The 20,546-nt window shown below is 38.2% G+C and overlaps 1 long non-coding RNA gene across 1 annotated transcript in view; it reads left to right on the top strand.

The window, feature by feature from the left end:
* Window positions 1-19,109, top strand: part of LOC144616886 (uncharacterized) — a 482,774-nt gene extending 463,665 nt beyond the window's left edge. The window contains exon 4 of the long non-coding RNA XR_013556700.2: window positions 18,615-19,109. This is a non-coding gene — a long non-coding RNA (uncharacterized LOC144616886). The remainder of the gene's footprint in view (window positions 1-18,614) is intronic.
* The last annotated feature ends 1,437 nt before the right edge of the window (window positions 19,110-20,546 follow it).

Raw genomic sequence — 20,546 nt, forward strand, 5'->3', positions numbered from 1 at the left:
TCCTCTTTGTCCTTTCTTGTCGCTTTGAGTCTTTTCCTTCCTATTTACCCTAACATTTCCTGCTAGTATTGTGGAGAGAGGGAGGAGCAGAGTGATAGGAGACAAGGAGATGTGTGGGGACCGCAAGTCAGGGAAGTGATCACATCTTTTGTCTCAGAGTGCAGTAATGTTCACTAGTTGCTTCTTTGGTTTTAAAAATTCTACGTTATATGAAATTGGTTTTGAATGTGGGTGATTTAGGTAACCCTAAGATAACAATCTAAGATACTCATTATATTTCCTTCTAGTTTGTTAGTTTGTGTGTGTGTGTGTATATGTGTGTGAGAGAGACAGAGAGAGACAGAGAGACATTTTGAGAACATGCATATATATATCCAGTTGGCTCTTACTTTTTTTCATTTGACAGAATACTATCTAAATTTCTTCAATAAATTCCTTTTAGAAGCTACTTAGTATTACATAGATGTATTTTTAAGGTAATTTCCTCATACCTGGACAATTTTTGGTTGTCTCAATGTTTTTAGCATTAATCATGTTACAAATATCTTTGTTAAAAACTTAGAGCTGCATTGCTAAGAATCTCCTTAGGTTAATTTCCAGAGAAGTGGTATAACTAGGCTAAAGGGCTTGAATGACTTTTAATGCTATTAATGCACACTTCAAACTGACTCTTCAGAAAGTTTCTTTCGTATTATCTCCTCTAATTTTAGATGTAAGCACTAGATTTTCATAGCTATTGTGAATAGTGCTGCTGTGAACATCAGTATACAAATATCTTCTTGAGATCTTGTTTTCAGTTCTTTCAGATAGATACTCAAAAGTTGGATTGTTAGATCATAAGATAGTTCTTTTTTAAATATTTCTTGGGAATTCCACTCGTGTGAAATTTAAGAAACAAAGCAGATGAACATGTGGGATGGGGGAGAAAAAAAAAGAGGGAAACAAACCATGAAAGAGTCTTAAATAAAGAGAACAAATGAGGGTTAATGGAGGGAGGGGGATGGGGGATGGGCTAGATGGGGGATGGGTATTAAGGCAGGCAGCTGTTATGACGAGCACTTGGTATTGTATGTAAGTGATGAATCACTGAATTCTGTTCCTGAAACCAGTATTGTACCATATATTAACAAACTAGAATTTAAATAAAATTTTTAACACAAAATAATTGTTTTGTGGAAACTCCATACTATTTTCTGAAGCAGTTATACCATTTTACTATCCCTGGAATAGTGCAGGTTTTCTTTCTGCATTTTTTCCAACACTTGTTTTGATTTTTTTTTTTTTTTGATAGTAGTCACCCTAATGCATGTGAGGTAAATTATCATTGTGATTTTGGTTTGTATTTTCCCAATGATTAGTGATGTTGAACATCATTACATTTGCTTAGTGTTCATTTGCATATTATCTTTGGAGAAAAGTTTATTCAGGTTATTTGTTCATTTTAATGTGAGTCATTTGACTTTTGTTGAGTTTTAGATGTTTATATAATTTGGATATTAACCTCTTATCAGATACATTATTTGAAAATATTCTGATTTTCATTTTGCATCTTCTATAGGTCTTTTCTTTGTGGTTGCCATAGGGATTACATAAGACATTTTATACTTACAGGTATCTATTTTAAACTGATAGTTTGCATCATACACAGAAATGATACTCCTTTCATCCTCCTCACTTTATTGGTTTTACAGGTTATAAATTTTTATACTTTGTATCCTTTAACATAGCTTTATAGTTTTTTATGCTTCAATATTTTAAATTGTGTACCGGAATTTAAAACAATTTATGTACCACAGAATTCTGTATTTGTCTAAATATTTATTTTTATATTTTACCAGAAAACTTCATATCTTCATATGACTTTGTGCTGCTGTCTAGTGTCCTTTTGCTTCAACTTAAAGGACTCCCTTTAATAATTCTTCTAAGGCAGATCTAGTGATGATGAAATCCCTTAGATTTTGTTTATCTGGGAAATTCTTTATAGCTGCTTCATTTTGAGGGACAATTTTGCTGACTATGGCATTCTTGGTTCGCAGTGTTTTTCTTTCTGCACTTTGACTATATCATCCCACTCTCTTTTGGCCTGTGATATTTCTGCTGAGAAATTCACTGGCAATCTTATAGAGGCTCTTTTTTATGTGATGAGTCACTTTTCTCTTGCTGCTTCCAAGATTTTCTCTTTGTCTTTGGCTTTTCACTTCTTATTTAATGTGTCTTGAGGCTTCTTTGAGTTTCAGAGTCTTTTTTGTTCTTAAATTTGAATGTTCATTTCCTTCCTTGGTATTGGGAAATTTTCGAACATTATTTCTTCAAATAAGCTCTCTGCCCCTTTCTCCCTTTCTTCTTGTTCTGGGACTCTCATAATTTACATATAAACCCCTTAGGGTTTTCTCACTTTTAAAATTCTTTTTTCTTTTTTCTTTTTTTCTTCTGACTTCATAATTTCAAATGACCTGTCTTTAAGTTCATTGATTCTTTGTTCTGCTTAAGTTTGCTGTTGATTTCCTCTAGTGAATTGTCCAATTCAGGTATTGCATTTTTCAGTTCCAGAATTATTGTTTAATTCTTTTCTTTCCTTCCCCTGCTAACAAAATAGGATCTGTTTCCTTGTTCAAGGTCATCCAGGAAAGGTACAATGCTATTTACAAAAAGTTGATTGAATCCTGTAGTTTCAGACTTTCTTTTTGATGAGAATATATGGTAGAATATTGCTGAATGAGAAATTTTCTATTCCTTTTATGATTTTTTTACAAGTTTTGATGAATGAGTTATACGGGATGGTTTTAAAAAGACTTCAGTAATTTCTGTGTTTTCTAATCAATTTGAAATCACAGCCTATATTTGTATTATGTTCTGTGGATGTTAGAGATCTATCTGGTATCTTTGTGTTAACCTGGGGTGGAAATTATCATTTTCATATGGAATTCATTTTTGCAAGAGTGCTTTTATCAGTTTACAACTATCCATTTGAAAATGGATTATGTATTAACAATTTCATGGAGACATAGCAGTACAATATACATAGAAAAATGTCTACTGTTTGTATATAGTCCTTTTGAATTATATGATTTTCAATTTATTGTGATAGTAACCTATTAAATTGCATTTTAATCCTTAAAGCATTGTCTCAGTTTTCAAAAATTTTCTTGATTATACTGCAAATTCAGACGCAGGGAAAGTATTTTTTCAGAACTTAATTTTGGAAGAAATGAATAATACAGGAAAAAGGAATGTAACATTGGAAGCGATACACATCTTCAGCTTAGTTTGTTTTTTTCCTGAAAATCTATGCAACTGTTTAACATGCCAACTTTTACAGAGCTTTGCCCAGCATAGGTACTCTGGAAACATGGAGTGCCTAAAATCTTTAATGTTTATTTAAAAAGTTAGGTGAAAATACATATTCTAACGAATATATATTTGAAAGAAATTTCAAATGCAGAGATATACAAAAGCATTTTGAATGATTAACATTTTGGAATTTTAAGAGAAATTCCTTTTTATATGTTGCAGCCACTAAGCTATTTTGTTGTTATATATTTTATTGTTGTCTTGAGAATTTAAAGGGATACTGTAAATCTAGCACTTAGCTCAGAATAAGACTATATTAATAAATAATGTTTCTGCTGCCAATGATTGAAATCCAATTTAAGTTAGCTAAAGCAAACAAAGGCAGTGTTTGCTTTCAATCACAGGGAAATAAAGAGATGGGGCTGGTCTTTAGCTCACATAAATTCAGGGAATCAAATTGCCAAAAGAACCTCCTATGTATCTTGTTCATCTTGTTCCCCTGAGGCTTAGCTTCATTCTATCCTATCACAGGCCAATTTCTTCTAATGGTTGGGAGACATGACACAGATTCTTCCAGAGTTCATTTTGCCTTTCACCATCAAGGGTTAGGAATAGGTTTCCATGCCTCCAGTTCAGCAATATATGAATATCCAAAGGGTTTTGTTTCTCCCTCCTTGGGTCACAAGTGCATGCTTATAACTATGGTGTGGGAGGATTTAGATTGGTAACCCTAGCTGAACCACACAGTTCAGAGTAGGGGAACTATAGTAGTCCCAGGAGGGGCTATGCCTATGGAGGTATAGTCTTAAGGGAGGACAAAGCAGCCACATTAAGGAGTGATACAAAGTGTCACTGAAAAGTGAATGTTAAATAGATGTCAAATTTCTGTTATAGCAGAAGTCATAAAGTTTGGGAGTCCTTGAATTAACAAAATGGGGATGATAAATGACTTCATTAGATAGGGAAAGAAGTGAAGGGAGAAATCCCAGCCATCACAGTCATTCCTGCCTCTCCTTTCATAATTCAAAATTTGCCCCAAAAGGAAGGACAAGAGAACATATATGCTAGAGAAAGAATAAAGGTACTCAAAGATATCTGTGTCCTAAATCCTCACAACATGTGAATATGTTTCTTTTTTTTTTAATGTTTATTTTTGAGAGAGAGAGAGAGTGACAGAGTGTGAACAGAGCATGAACAGGGAGAAAGAGGGAGGCACAGAATTCAAAGCAGGTTCCAGGCTCTTAGCTGTCAGCACAGAACCCAACATGGGGCTCAAAATCACAGACTGCGAGATCATGACCTGAGCTGAAGTCAGATGCTTAACTGACTAAGCCACCCAGGAGCCCCTACAACATGTGAATATGTTTCTTACATTGCAAAAGGTAACAGTTGTTAACCTAACTTATATGAATACCTATAAACACAACACTATTAATACCAATGTCTAATGCTGTTTTCTCATTTCCTACTTTCTTCTTTTTAAATGTTTATTTATCTTTGAGAGTGAGAGAGACAGAGCATGAGCAAGGAGAGGGCAGAGAGAGAGGGAGACACAGAATCTGAAGTAGGCTCCAGACTTTGAGCTGTCAGCACAGAACCTGATGCAGGGTTCAAGCCCATAAACTGTGAGATCATGACCTGAGCTGAAGTCGGATGCTCAACTGGCTGAGCCACCCAGATGTTCCCCTCATTTCCTACTTTCTTGAAGTTGAAGGAATAGAGTCAGGTTTATCTATTTTCTTCACTGATTCTTCCAACAAGGTTTATTTAGCATATGTTTTATCCCAGGCACTGGCTGCATGCTGGAGGCATTCCTGTCCTTCCAGATGTGTCCAAGCTAATGAAGGGACTAGACACATAAATCATTTCACTATAGTTGGCAGACTGATGTCTGACTTAAGGTAATAAAAGGTTGAGTTATTTGTTTTCATAGTCTTGGATAATATTTTAAACATGTTGAGGAGGAGGTCACTGACAGAGAAAATGACCATCAATTGACCCGCAAGTCAGAGCTAGGCAGTTGGAGGTTTCTCCTCCATGCCCCTGTCCTTAGAACGTATGTTCTGCCCACCATTCCCACAGTGGAAGGTATTTTCAAGGACATAACATTGAGGGAACAATGTGTTGTTAAGACTCTCAGTTGTGACTGAACCCAGCTAAGACCTCTTTATAAACTTTTAAGATTCTTGTGGCTGGATAAAGAGATCTACTTTTTTTGCAGCCACCCAAGACAAGACTTTTATGTAAGTTCCCTTGCTTATTAAACCTTCCATTTGCCAATCTGGAGTAGACTCTTTGGTCTTTCCTTACTCTATGTGTACAAGGGACAGTTTCAAGTTTCACCCAGGAAGCTCCTGAGGTTTTGAAGCAATAATTAGCAAAGCAGCCAGAAGACTCAATAAATGGGTCTTAGGAAGGAGACATCTATAGGGGAAATCTTAAGTTGGTCATCAATCTTTGTTTGGGGATAACTGGCCCATATTTAGATGTTTGTGGGCTACCGCATGAATATGGGAATACCCTAAAAATGCTCTATGGTTTGGCATACTTGTTTGAGGACTCATGCATAGTGCTCTGCATCAGTGAAGGGAAATGACTGGGTGCCACAGTGGTCCAGTCCCTATGGTGGATAGTTCATTTGGTCACTGATCCCAATTAGGGGCTGAAGCTCCTGTTAGCAAGTCAGAAGAATTTCTGAGGTAAGAGAAGGACATTCAGGTGTGTACTACTCTGCCAGCTTTGGGGCTGGAGGACAAGGTGGGAGAGCAGGATGATAAGTTGGAGTCCTTGAGGTTCCATTTTACAAAACTGAGGTGGGGCACAAGCTGCTTAGAATTAAGGTCTAAGCACTTGTGACAAAACCTGGTTAGGATGCTAAAAGATGGAATTAATAGAAAAGTGAGAGGAGCAAGGAGGAGGATGTTGTGGCAAGTGACAAGGAAACCGACCGAAAACCCCATGTGTCTGACCCCTAATACTAAGGACAGCAACAACCCCAGCTACAACTCCAGCTAGCAGGGCAACCCTTAGTTCAGAAAACATTCATGATGAGAGAGCATGCCCACTGAGCTTATTGATAGAGCTGCCAAGTTTCAGCAAAAGGCCAGGGGAAGTATCCAGGCATGGTTTGTAGGGCTATGAGACTGGGGGAGGGTGTGCAGGGGATAGCTTCTGGAGTTCTCTGACTAAGCAGGAGGCAGAGAAAATGAGCAACATCATCATATACCCTTTGCTCCAGCAGCAGCTCCTTCCTGGTGTTTGGGGTGTTTAAGGAACTCACTTCCTTACAGATATAATTGTTCTTGTCTACAGGCATTCTTGACCCAATGATGGGGCTCTCCCTGGTCACACGAAACATTAGAAATCTATAGAGAAGATAAAATAAATTGTTATGAAGGAGTTGGGAATGAGACAGGCCATCTGTGTCCTTGTCTTTGAAGGCTTTTATTGGTGAATATTCACTGCAGGAATGAAAGCTAAGATACTCTAGGCACCTAGTATGAGATGCTGATACTTAGTCTGAGCCCAATCATGAGACATGACATTTATGATGTCAGATGATCTATTGTTGATCTGGGGGAAACTGACAAATTCTGAGAATGAGTACGGGTTATTGGAAAGACCTGAGATGGAACAGGAACTCACAAATGGCTATCTCAGGCTGCTGTAAAGGTCCCAGTAAACGTAATCCAGAAATAATATGGTTTAACCCCACGCTGCTGGGACTGCACCTACCATCCCTGATGCTCTGTCTGCTTGAGCAGAGGCCTCAGGGATACATTCCTATCCACAGTAGGTGAATCACAAGCCCCAGATAAAAGATGAAAGCCAATATTACATCCAGGTGAGGGCCATTAGAGACAATTGGACCCTCCCATGGAGCTCCTCCCTGGTCTTTCAGAAATATAAGTGATTGCTCCAGTTGATACTGGAGCTGAGTGTACTCTGATACATGGTGACCCTCAGAAATCTTCTGCCCCCTCAGTGCCATCAGTAGTTATGGGGGACAAATGGGTAGGGTCAGGAAGGTCCTTTTGACACTGTAAATTGGGTATTCATACCTATAAGAATATGAGATTTTTATCTCTCTAATATGAGGGAACATATTGGCTATTAACATCCTACAAAGCCAAATCTATAAACCTCTGTTGGTGAATTATGTCTCTGGGTTAGAATAATGAAACCTGTGCTGAAGGGAAACACCAATGAAGAACAAGTCAACCCCTGTGAAGAGTGGTTAACAGTCACACAATATAAATTGAGTGGGTGGCATAAGGAAATAGGACAAACTATTCAAGAGCTGCATTGAGAGGGTATTGTATTCCCTGCCCATAGTTCTTCCAACAGTCTGGTATGGAGGATAAAAAAGCCAGATGGCTCATGGTAGATGACCATGACCTATGCAGAATTGGACAAAGTGGTACTCCCTCATCTATGGGGCTATGCCCAGCATTGCCATTATCTTAGATACTTGGGCCACAGTCCTGGGAGTGTATCATGCTGTACTCGACTGAGCAAATTCTTTTTTTCAGTATACTCCTGGCCACTGAGTCATAAGATCAATATATCTCTGTATGGCAGAGGCAACAGTGGACTTTTAAAGTGTTTTTCCAAAGCTATCTGCGTGGTGCCACAGTATGTCATGGGATGGTAGCTTGAGATCTGTCTCTTTTCTCCTTCCCCACATTTGAAAAATGGGTTCTTTACACTTATGATGATATCGTGTTAAGATGTGAAGACTTGCCTCTGCTGCAGGACCTCTGCAGATTTTGCTGGAACATCTGCAAGGGAGAGGATGAGCAGTGAACCCACAGAAAATTTAAGGCCCAGACACTGCTGTAAAGTTTTGGGAATTGTGTTGTTGGGTAAGTTGCACATTGTCCCAAAAGCTGTGATTAATGAGGTATGAGTGTATCCTACTCCTAAGAACCTGAAAAAGATTTTGTATGGATTTTGTGGTTTCATAGGACTTTTATTCCTCACCTGGCACAGTGATTCTGTCCCTCAGACTGCCTGATAAAGAAAGGGCACATATGTTACTGGCGATCAGAGCACCAAGCTGCCTTTGAGAATACAAAAGTACTAGTGTAGTAGATTAAAGCTCTGGGCATCTCCCAAGCAAAGATACCATTTGAATTAGATATGTCTGTGACTCCAGAAGGTGTGGGTTTGACACTGTGGCAGAGGCAACAAGAAGAGAGAGTGTCCCCTGGATTTTGGTCCCACCTCTGAAGGGAACAGAAATAGCCCCATAGAGCAACAGCTCCTAGGATTGTATGCAGTACTCCTCTAGGTTGAGCCTCTCATGAAGGAAAAGTATATCATGGTGAGAACTCCCTTTCTTCTTAAGGGGTGGGTTGATAATATGTCCTATCCACCCACCTTTGCCATGGTTCAAACTCCCACAGTGAGTAAGTGGCAAGACTTTTTGCAACAGAATGATACCTGGACTGATAGCTCGCTCTCACTAGAAATATGTGTGCTCCTAGGTCCAGTGGAGTATGTGGATCCTTCAAATGCTTCTACCCCTATTCTTGTGATGGCCAATAAAAAGGGGGTGGGGGAAATTCTGCTAATGCCTGATATAAAGATGGACAACCCACCCACATGGGCTACAGTAACTCTTCAGCCCAACACTGACACCATCTGGATGAAAACAGGAACAAGTCCAGCAGCCAGTGGGCTAAACTAATAGTGATTTGGCTGGTGATCACTTATGATCCCTAACCTTTAACCCTTTGCACAAGCAGTTGGGCTATTATAAAGGGATTAACCCTACAGCATGGAGAGTGGGAAGCCAAGAAGTAGATGATTATGATTAAGCCCTTTTAGGGTCAGGTTATGTGGAAAGACATTTGGGCTCTTCTACAAGAGGCTGTGATAGTATTCAAGGTCTTTCACCTTATGGCTCAAGGCAATGACAACCCCTGGCAATCCGGAAGCTGATGCCCTAGCTTGGGGTACAAACTTTAGCAACTGACCCTTTAGTAGATATAGCGGATTGAGTCATAGAAAGAGCAGCCACTATAGCACCGGGGTGGGATTGCATTTTGCCAAGGATGTCAGATTACCTTTGGAATACAGCAACTTAGTTATGCACTAACACCTTGTCCTGTGTGTCCTAGATAATGCCTAAGGCAACTGCCAATGAATGTTGAACCATGCACAGAAGTTCCCATTCAGTGAGGGATTGGCAAATCGATTATATTGGCTGCCTCCTCCAAGAAAAGGTTTTCATTATGCGTTGGTTGTATGGACACTGTGTCTAGCCTAACCCAAGCTTTCCTCTGCTGCTGTACAAACCAGGATGTCAGTATTAGGGGATTAGAGAAGCTCAGTGGATGCCATCATTGAATAGACAGTTATCAAGGGTCACTTTTCCAAGGTGATGATGTGGAACATGATACTGAATAGAGGTTCAACCCCCAGCACTACAGTTGGTATAAAGGGAAAATGGAATATTAAAGCAGAAATTAAATTACTAACCGGTAAAACCACTTTGTCTGGGTGGATTAAAGTACTGTCCCAGGCTTTAAAACATTTGAATTACCAATTGTAGGGCCTATTGCCCCATCTGCCTGACGGGGGACCCTTGTGAAAACACCTAATACTGTACATTTATGACAGTTGTGGGAGACAGCTATTGCCCTGACTCTCATCAAGGATCAACATTCTGTGCTGCTAAGGACAGCAACCCTCATCATGCCTGACAAAGGTGTATTCTACTGGAATTTGCAATGGAATATCCTACAAGGATGGGTGAGTTGCTCTGACCTTTGAGTGAGGAGGAGCTACATAAGATCAACTGGTACCCCCATTGTCCTGCTGCAAGATGAATCTCTTGAAATGCATTATAATGGGAATGGAACACATACCATTTAAAGAAATAAAAAGATGGAAATCCTGGGTTGATGCATCCTGTTCCTAGTCTATTTCTTCTTACCTAACAGTGCTGTCTTCCGCTGGCCTACATGTAGGGTAAGCACAACCATTTCAAATTCCTGAAGCTGCAGCCACATTAACATCTAATGATCAGGGCACAAATGTAATTCTTATACAAGGTGAATATTTTCCCATACAATTTCCTACTAAATATCTGTCTTTTCAACCTTGCACTTTTGTTTCTTTGGATGTCTGGTCACAAGATGGACACCTGATGGAAATACGTTTCTTCTATTGGCCCACTTGTATGCCTGGCAAAGGAATCAACCCAACTTTTGGGTATGTGGGCAACTGCCCCTCTCTAGCTTGTTAGGATTATTATGGTGGGTATAGCCACTCTAGAACAGGGATTGAAGGGACTTAAAGCAGTATATTAAGGAAGAACAACCTTGGTTTCTTACTTATAATTCATCTGATATTACTAATACTGATCCAAAATCCTGGCCTGTGGCACACATTATCAATAACACTGGGCATGGGTATTCTTTTTGTTAATGATTCAAACTGTATAGACAGCCTATCAGACTCTTGACTGGAAGGGTCCTAAAAACACCACCATCAAAGCCATGGATGGCTGTACTCAGATTTGAGATAGGTTCATTTGGCTCACCCCGGTTTAGGGACATTAGGCACCCCTACGTTGGGAAAAGAAATAGCACTCTACACAGAACCAACCCAATTATTTCAGGGATATGGGATGGATATTACCAAAGCTGTGTAGTTACTCTGTCACATTAAAGGATAGTGACTGGTTTGGCACTGACTAATCATGCAGCAAAGGTGTTTTTGGATATCCCTCATTGGGACCCAATGGTTGTAGGGCACAATCTTTGTGGCTTCCACGTTAGTGGTTGGGCTGCTGCACACTGGTTTTCCCTGGCCACAGGGGATAATGCACACCACAGTAACAAAAATTGCCAACCTCTGTCTCCTCCAGGCCAGATGGGCACATTCTGTTTTCCACCTGTATGATCATTTGGCTGCTGTCTTTGTCCTCTCCATTGGCCCAGAAGACATATAACACACATAAAAGCCCTTATTAAATTTACCAAATATGACTTAAATGATGGTCACAAGGCCTGGTTTTTGTGAACACTGAACTATCTCTAATGAGGAAAGCTGTCCTCCAAAATAGAATGGACATTATTACTGCCTACTAAGGAGGCACCTGTGCCATTATCTAAACAAAATCTGTGTTTATATCTGATTGGCCTACCAATGTATCATCTTTATTAAATCACATGAGGACACAAGTAAATGCTCTGAATGATCAGACCCCCAGTCTAGAGGACTTAATAAATCAGTGGTTTGGATAATGGGACTCTTGACAGAAAAACTTATTTTGGGAATCATCTTAATGTGTGTCTTCTCTTGGACGTGCCAAATTGCTGCTATGTGATCTGCCCCCAGTGCAGCTGCCGCCAAAAGGCTGCCTCCCTCAGAGGGGAACCCCTTAATGACTGCTCAGGGCTCATTGTGGAAGAGGGTGTGAGAGGTTATGACAGCCACCCCACCGGTGCAGTGTCCTAGGAGGTCATGGGGAGGTCGTGACCTTCAGCTGACCCACCAGCTGGACCGGGCACTCAGAGGCTCCTCACCCCCATGGGTCCTGGGAATGTACCTTCCACACATGCTTTCCACAGCAGAAGCTGACTTTAAGGGCGCAACCTTGAGGGAGCAATGTGCTGTTGGCAACTTTGGGGTGTCCGTGACCGAGCTCAGGTGAGGCGTCTGCATAAACTTGAGATTGTGGCGGCTGCTGGCAGCGCTCACCACCCACCTCCTGTAACTTCCCGGGCTGGGTCTGCCTGTGTCCTGCTAACTGGGGAGGACCTGTGTCTCCCGCTTCTCTCTCCCTGCCCTCTTTGTGAGTGGGGACAGTTTCAGATTCACCCAGGAAGCTCCTGAGGTTTTCAACCAGCAGTATGTCAGATGTGGAGAAAGACTGTGGAAAGAGAGTACCTTAGGGCATTGCTAAGATGTAAGAGACAGAGGATCCCCCAACCAAACATTTTGGGGAAGTAGAATCGTAGAGCTCAGTTTGCCTCAGGAAGTCTGACTTTTCTACTTGCGTTAGAAACCTCTTTCACTCACAAAAGTGTCACCCTACCTCTGTATCCCCAAAGGGCCCTAACTTCTGTGCAGCTGTCATTCTACTGGCTATTGTCTATTTATCTTTCTCCCTAAATGAATGTCAGTACTTAAGGGAGAGGAAATGTCTCACTCAACTGTATTTCCAGCTCCCTACACAAACATGGAAGGTAGTAGAGACTTCATCAGTTCTTAATTCAAGAATTTAACTAGGAAAGGATGATGTCATGATTAAGATAAATTGAACTCAAAGAATAGAGATGTGATTCTACATATAATATAACACTAGCTGTAATAAGGAAACCCCCAATTTTAATGGCTTCCCAGATGGAAAAATTATGTGTGGCTCATGTATCCCACATTAAATGTTTTTGATTGTCAAGTGACTCTCCTGTGAAGAGGGATTTAGGAACCGTGACTTCCATCTTTTGTCTCCACCATCTTCAGTATATGGCAAGAGATTACAGATGGTGAGACAAAGGAAGGGTTATTCTCACAGTTTTTATGGGCCAGATGTGAAAGTGGCATACATTTCCTTGGCTTGTGGAAACTGTTGCATGTCATATAACACCATCGATACCTCTACAACTACCTGCAACCCAGTCTCGAAATGTGATGTAGCTGTGTGCCCAGAAAGAAACATTCTGTCCTCCATTGCCACTGTATATACATTTTACGGTAATTTCTCTTTAGAAAACTTCATTTTTATGTACACAAATGAAACAAATATCAAAAACTATGAGATTATCAGCAATCATAGCAATTTATTTAACACCAGTTATGTGTAGGTCCCCATTCTTAGGGCTTTGCAAACTGATTTGCCATCTACTTTGGGATGGAAAAAGAGAACAAAGAAATTAATTAAATACTCTGCACAGAAGCTGAAGAAAACAAAGAAGAAAATAATAAAATGATAATAATAACAACATATTTAATGTTCTCTCAGTTATTATAAGTCTTAATTATTATGGGCTTGTTTTCCTTAGGTATGCCTTTCAGAGACATATTTGTCCTAACAGTGAAAAGAATTATTTCAAAGTTATTTTTTAAATCTATTCCAAATAAATTGTTTAATTACCAAAGGGAATTTCATTTTATTACAACTTAACAGGTTTGCATTAAACTCATTCAAACATTGTAGTGTTTTTTCTCTTTTTATATTGTATATCTTAAAGCTAAGTAAGTGATATTTCTGAGTTGAATCAATAACAAGGTAAATATTATTTTATTACTGAGACTTTCACTATACTTTTTAATCCCTAAATATTACATTTTTGATGGAAAATATAAGAGGTGGTAGTAAACAAAAATATGAAAATCACTGCCAATACTGTCACTCAGAAAAAGCCATTTTAGAAAATTGGGATATATCTGTCCATAATTTTTCTATGAATACAATATGTTAAATTTTTATTGTTTTGTTTGAGCCTTGTTTTACAAAAATAATATCACTTTGTAATCTGTTTTTCTTAGTCAATGTTATATCATAACCATAATCACATATGCTTGTGCCTTAACAACCTCCTAGCATTTCATAATATGATAAATCAAAATTTATTAAGCCAATCCTTCAATACAACAATTACATTGCATCCAGTTGTTCATTATTATACATAAGCTGGAGTGAACATCTTTGTACTTGGATCTTTGCCATTCTTATTGGACTATGTCTAAAATGCAAAATTATTGGTTCCAAGTTTTAGTATGCATAGGAATCATCCTTGAGACTGATTGAGACTCCCAGGCCCTAGTCATAGAGATTCTCATTATGCAGATCTGGAACAGGGCCTGGGAATCTGAAGTTTAACAGGCACTGTCTCTGATTTTCATGCAGGGGGTTTGAGCACCACATTTTAAGAAGTGATTGCTTAGAGATATTATAAATACTATCTTATCCCTTCAGCCTTTGCAAAAATGCCATTTTCCAGCAATAAGATATTTGTTATCCCAGTAGTCAGTTTTACATTGCTTTCCAGAATAAGGCCACTTAATCTCCTGTCTTCTACCCGATAAAATTGTTCTTTTTATTTTTGAAAGATCATTGATGCACGTGGATCTGGAATTTTTAAAAAACCGTTTGTCATACTGTTTTTGAATGGAAATGTTAGGATACAGACATACACTGTTTTATCATTTTTATTGTCAAGATAAAAACACCACTTTATTTTTAATATAGGTTGTTCTCTCAAAAGAGGTTACCTCTTGAGGTGGTTTTATCTGAAAGACAATGTCACAAACATTAAGTCTTTAATCAGATAGCCTGGATTATATAAAGTGTTTTTGCAGTAGCAATGCTATTATCAGAGTGGGCAGTTTAGCACTTATAAAAATATATTAGCTTTGGCCAGTTGCATTCAGTGTTCAGCTCTGCTAGACTCATCCTTTGTTCTTTTCTGTGTTCATCCTGAAGAAGGGTATCTATACACTTCAGTCATTAACTTCTTGAGAAATGTGTAAGGCAGATTATGACCTGTTAGCAATCCCAGAATGTGGGTTCATTCTGCACTTGTGTCCTTAGATGAACACACAGAACTTCACAAACACACAGAGGCTCACTTTTTCAATCTAAAAGCTAAGAATGTTACATGTATACCTTTTCTCTTTGTTTTCTGTTATCGCCGTCTCCCTAAACATTGATTTTGCCGTTGGCGATTTAAAATCAGACTATTCAAAACTGAAAGTGGTCTTAAGGGTCATTTTGTACAACCTCTCAATTTTGTGTCTAAGGAAATTAAAGCCCGACAGCTTCAGTGACTTCTGAATAGCATAAAAGTAATTAATGGCAAAGTTGGGCCAGGAAACTCTATCTCCTGATTTAATCAACAAGGGTTATTTTTTTTTTTTTAATTTTTTTAACGTTTATTTATTTTTGAGACAGAGAGAGACAGAGCATGAACGGGGGAGGGTCAGAGAGAGAGGGAGACACGGAATCTGAAACAGGCTCCAGGCTCTGAGCTGTCAGCCCAGAGCCCGACGCGGGGCTCGAACTCACGGACCGCGAGATCATGACCTGAGCCGAAGTCGGCCGCTTAACCAACCGAGCCACCCAGGCACCCCAACAAGGGTTATTATTAATAGGCTGTCTTGATTTCAGTTCTGTTGTTGTTGTTGTTGTTGTTACTATTACTATTATTTTAATGAAAATGTGAGGCTTATTAAATTTTGGTCGATGAGTATATATGTTCTTTGCTGGTAGTCTGCACCCTGCCATATCATACTTGTTAGAAGTAGTAAAACATAGTTGTTAGTAGTTGCACCTTTAACTGAAAGAGATTTGGTTTTGGATCTTGACTTGTAGGGTATTCAACCATCCTAGTTTGGGACTGGGGGGTTTCTACAGACATGGAACTTACAATGCCAGGCAAACTGGAAGGGTTATCCTACTAATCATATGGCTGAAGGTATGCTGTTTTATAGGTCTCTGTTTCTTTATGTGTAAAATGGGAAAAGTAATAGGACCCAACTCAGAAAATTTCAATTAAATTTATATGAGTTGGTATATGTAAAACACAGTACCATTTAATAAGGAGTCAATAAATATTGGTCATTGTTATTAAATTTGTTCTCTGTTTTGCTGAGTTGTAATTGACATACAGTATATAAGTATATAAGTTTAACAACATTGTGATTTGACTTACAGATGTGAAATCATGACCACAATAAGTTTAGTTAACAGGCATCGTTTCAAATAGATACCAAAAGGAAAAGAAAAAAAAAATTCCTCATAATGAACTCTTAGGATTTACTCTCAACAACTTTCATATATATATATATATATATATATATATATATATATATATATATATGTATATATATATGTATATATATATATGTCAACTAAACTCACCACATTGTACATTATATCCCTAGTACTTACTTATAATTGTAAGTTTGTTCCTTTTGATTACTTTCATTCAATTTCCCCTCCCTGCACTCCTGCTTCTGGTAACCACAAATCTGACCTCTGTTTTCTATGAGTTTTTTTTTTTTCTCTTAGATTCTACATAGAGGTGAGATCATACAAAATTTGTTTTTTTCTGACATATTTCACTTAGCATAATGCTTTCAAGGTGCATCTGTGTTGTTAGAAATGGCAAGACTGCCTCCTTTGTAAGGGCATTATTATTAATGTTGTTCTGCAAAGCAAGTAGAGTCCTCAAAGCACAGATTCGCAGAATCTGGATCTTTGTATCTAGGTTTGAAACAAATGAACTTTTATTTTAGCTTAGACCTTTTCTTGACCTTCTTGTTGCCCTTATTTTATTCTACTTATGCATGAAATTAGATAATAAAATCCATGGGTGAACAGAGTACGCTATTGCCTATCTTTTCACATTTTTCAAGGTCTAAACCAGAAACAGACAAATTCTCTATATGGAAATGATATGGATAAATAAAGTATCAAAGGCAGTATAGTGCTCTGAAAATATAAAGGAAATTAGCTTGGATTATAATAATACTAGCTGCCATTTTGTTGAGTGCAAACTGCACTAGTTATTGGTGCTTTAAATACTTCGTATCTCTGGTCCAGACAGTAACTTTGAGTGGTAAAAATCATTATCTTCTGTGTTCAAAAGGACAATGGACCTTACTTATCTAAAGGTATTAGTATAATAAGAAGCGCAACAGAAACTCTAAACTAGGGGTGGGCTCTCCAAAGTCAAGTTTAAAAATGTTTATTTATTTTTGAGTGAGACAGAGAGACAGAGTGAGCTGGTGAAGGGCACAGAGAGAGAGGAACAGAGGATCTGATGTAGGCTCTGTGCTGACAGCACATTGCCCATGCAGGGCTTGAACTCAAACCATGAAATCATGACTTAAGCCGAAGTCGGATGCTTAACCGACTGAACTACCCAGGCACATCTTCAAAGTCAATTATTAAAACACATTTTTTAAGTTTATTTATTTATTTTGAGAGAAAGAGATAGGTAGGGAGAGAGCACAAGTGGGGGAGGAACCGAAAGAAAGGAAGAGAAAAAGAATCCCAAGCAGGCTCCACGCTGTCAGTGCAGAGCCCACTGTGGGCCTTGAGCTCACGAACAGTGAGATCATGACCTGAGCCAAAATCAAGAGTTGCATGCTACACTGACTCAGCCACCCAGGTGCCTCCAAAGTCCATTTTTAGCATATAATGGACAGCCTAAATTTTGGAGAAGTACTTTGATTCCCAGGAAGAGTTTCTTTACCTGTAAAACTCAGAAGGAAACAAAACTGCTATTTATGACTGTGTATCACATTGCAGGTAGTGAGCAATATACTTTATTATGTTTCTAATAAAGAAACAGAAAACACAGGGAGATTCAGCAGTACTCTAAGAATATGATAGGAGAATGTGGCAACACAGAGACTCTAGAACCCAGCATGTTATCTGGTAACAGTCGGTGATTCTGTCATTCTGAATACATGGATATAATAAACATTGCTCGAGTAGACTTTCCAACCACTGGGAATTGCTCATGGAACATTATATTTTTTCCAACTAGCATCAAAATAATAAGTTTTCTACTTTATTCTAAGCATGATTTGCCTCTGCATATGGATAATAAGGATCTAATTTGCAAAATTCAGCTATGATCTGCTGGGCTCTCAGCTTTCCTTTTCATGTCCTTTTTTAAATTCCCCTTAAAAAATCTTACTATAAAACTTTGCATAGAATATTTATCCAAGTGACACATAACATGTGAAAATATGTATTATAACTATGGCCCTAAGTATGAAAAGAAAAAGAATATAACTTATTTTCTCCCTTGTTCTTCATAGGCATGTATGTATACCTATGTCATATGTGAAGATATGTATATATTAATTTTCTATAAGTCATCTTTTAGAAGGTAGAAAACTATTTTGACTTGCCCTTGATTTTATAGAATTCATGCACGGAGTTAATAAATTCTAATATTATTGGAGATCAGTTAACTGCAACCACTGATCCTTATCTAAATATATTGATGAACAAATTTATTCTTTTGAAAATAAATCTAGATTTCAGTTATTAGTTCTGATCTTTTCATAAAATATTTCTGTTAGTATTGTTGCTTCATATACATATATATATACACACACACACCAAATAAATGTTATATATATATATATATATAACAAAATAAATGTTTTATATATATATATATATATATATATATACACACACACACAAAATAAAATACAAATTATATATATATAATAAAATAAAATTAATATATTTTTTCATATATAATTTCCCTTAATTTCTCTCTCCAAAAGTGTAAAGCCATCATTATTGAGTACTGTACTTTCTTCACCTTTTGTCTTAGGCTTCTGAGGAAACACTGCATTCCAGTAATGAAGAGGAAGACCCTTTACGAGGAATGGAACCCTATCTTGTACGGAGACTTTCTTGCCGCAATGTTCAGCTTCCCCCTCTTGCCTTCAGACAGTTGGAACAAGCAGACTTGAAAAGTGAATCAGAGAACATTCCCAGACCGACCAGCCTCCCTCTGAAGATTCTACCACTGATTGCTATCACTTCTGCAGACTCCAGTGGGTGAGTGCCTCTGGGCAACATTTTCCCGTTTTATATTTTGGATGGTGATTGTTATCTTTGGTCTTTTGAGATTTTGTGGCTCATTGCATGATTTGATTGGGAGGAAAATGTCTCTACCTCTACAGGAGAAGCTGTTTTAGTCAAACAGTTTTACACAGAGCAGTTGAACAGGTATTGGTGAATGAGAATAAACATCTAAGAAAGGAGACTTGGACTTGGAAAATTAATATTGGTCATATGTGATTTAATAAAAAAAATTCTTAACACATGAGAACTAATTAACATATTAATACATAGGCATACATATCTGGAAACAGTAGGCCATGTTCACTGATGCAAAATGAATTTTGAATCAAGAATAGATTGCCATGTAATAAGAATCCAAGGAAATAAGCAATTATATTCAGGAGGCTAGTAATTTGGCCTTTGACACATCAAGGTGTTGCTTACCAGAATACTGTTTCAGTTCCCAAAAGGAGGTGGTTTTATATAGTGTTAGTTATGGAAGGATCACGCACAGTCGCTGTCTCCATCATTCAATAACTTTTGTATTGCTGACTTTGCAGAATAGTTGTGTTTTTTTCTTTCTCTGCTCTTTAGCAATGGAGGTTTTACTCTTTAAGAACAATGTTGCCAGGTAAACATTGAGAAAGAAAGTATGGATAATGGGCACATCCATTCTTTGCTGTTTTGGTCAGCTGCATTTTTAAGAAGATTGAATAGGAAAGAAAGGAAGAAGCCAGTGGCCCATATTTGGAAAGACTCTAGAGCATTCGCTAAGATTATGAGAACAAAGCAATTTGTTAGGTGACAAATGTGATTCTTCCCCATTCTCCGCCAAATTGAAGGCATGTCTAGGAAAGGTGCTTCTGGATTTGCCTAGAAGTTGTTAGAAAAGTTGTAATTAGAAGAAATTTTGCTAGTAACTGCCTTCTGTGATACTGAGTTTAGTTTGAATTGTTACAGACCAGTTCAAAGGACTTGTGTTATTAAAAGGTATGAAGAAATTACTACTAGGTAAGTAGGAATATACCAAATTCTTAAAGAAATGGAAAGTGGAAATATGTGTCTAGTTGTCTTTGGTTTTTGTTTTTGATGAATCATGTATGTAAGGAAGATTGTACACTTATTGATCAAACACACTGAAGCAGTTGGGAATTTTATATGGCAGCTTGACCTGAACATTGTTTGAAAAATACTGTCTCAAAAAACTGATTTCCCCTCTCTTTGGGATCAAAGATGAACTATTACTGTTTATCTGTGTATAGGGCAGGATTCCCAGATATCAGGGATTGAGTCAGGGGTCACCAAGATTTCCCCTAGATTCCATGATTTGCTAGATGAGCTCGCAGGACTCAGCCAATAGTCCTATTCATGGCTGAGATTTATTACAGCCAAAGAACACAAAGCAAAATCAGCAAAGAGAAAGGCACATGGGGCAAAATCTGGAGGAAAGCAGCCGGAAGCTTCCTAGAGTCTCCAATTACAGTAGAGTCAGACAGGATGCCCTTAATTCCTCTAGAAGTGAGCTGTGACAACACCTGTGAAATGTGTCACCGGAAAAGTCTTATACCAGAAAAACCTCTGAAAGACTTGGTGCTTGTATGAGGAATGTGAAACGGCGCAAAGCACAGAAAGATAAGGAGGTTGGCAGGGGCTAAGGATAGGGAAATGGGAAATTGCTATTCAATGGGTATATCAT

The sequence above is a fragment of the Panthera onca genome, chromosome A1 (assembly GCF_046562875.1).
Source record: "Panthera onca isolate mPanOnc1 chromosome A1, mPanOnc1 haplotype 2, whole genome shotgun sequence".
In the NCBI taxonomy this organism is placed as follows: domain Eukaryota; kingdom Metazoa; phylum Chordata; class Mammalia; order Carnivora; family Felidae; genus Panthera; species Panthera onca.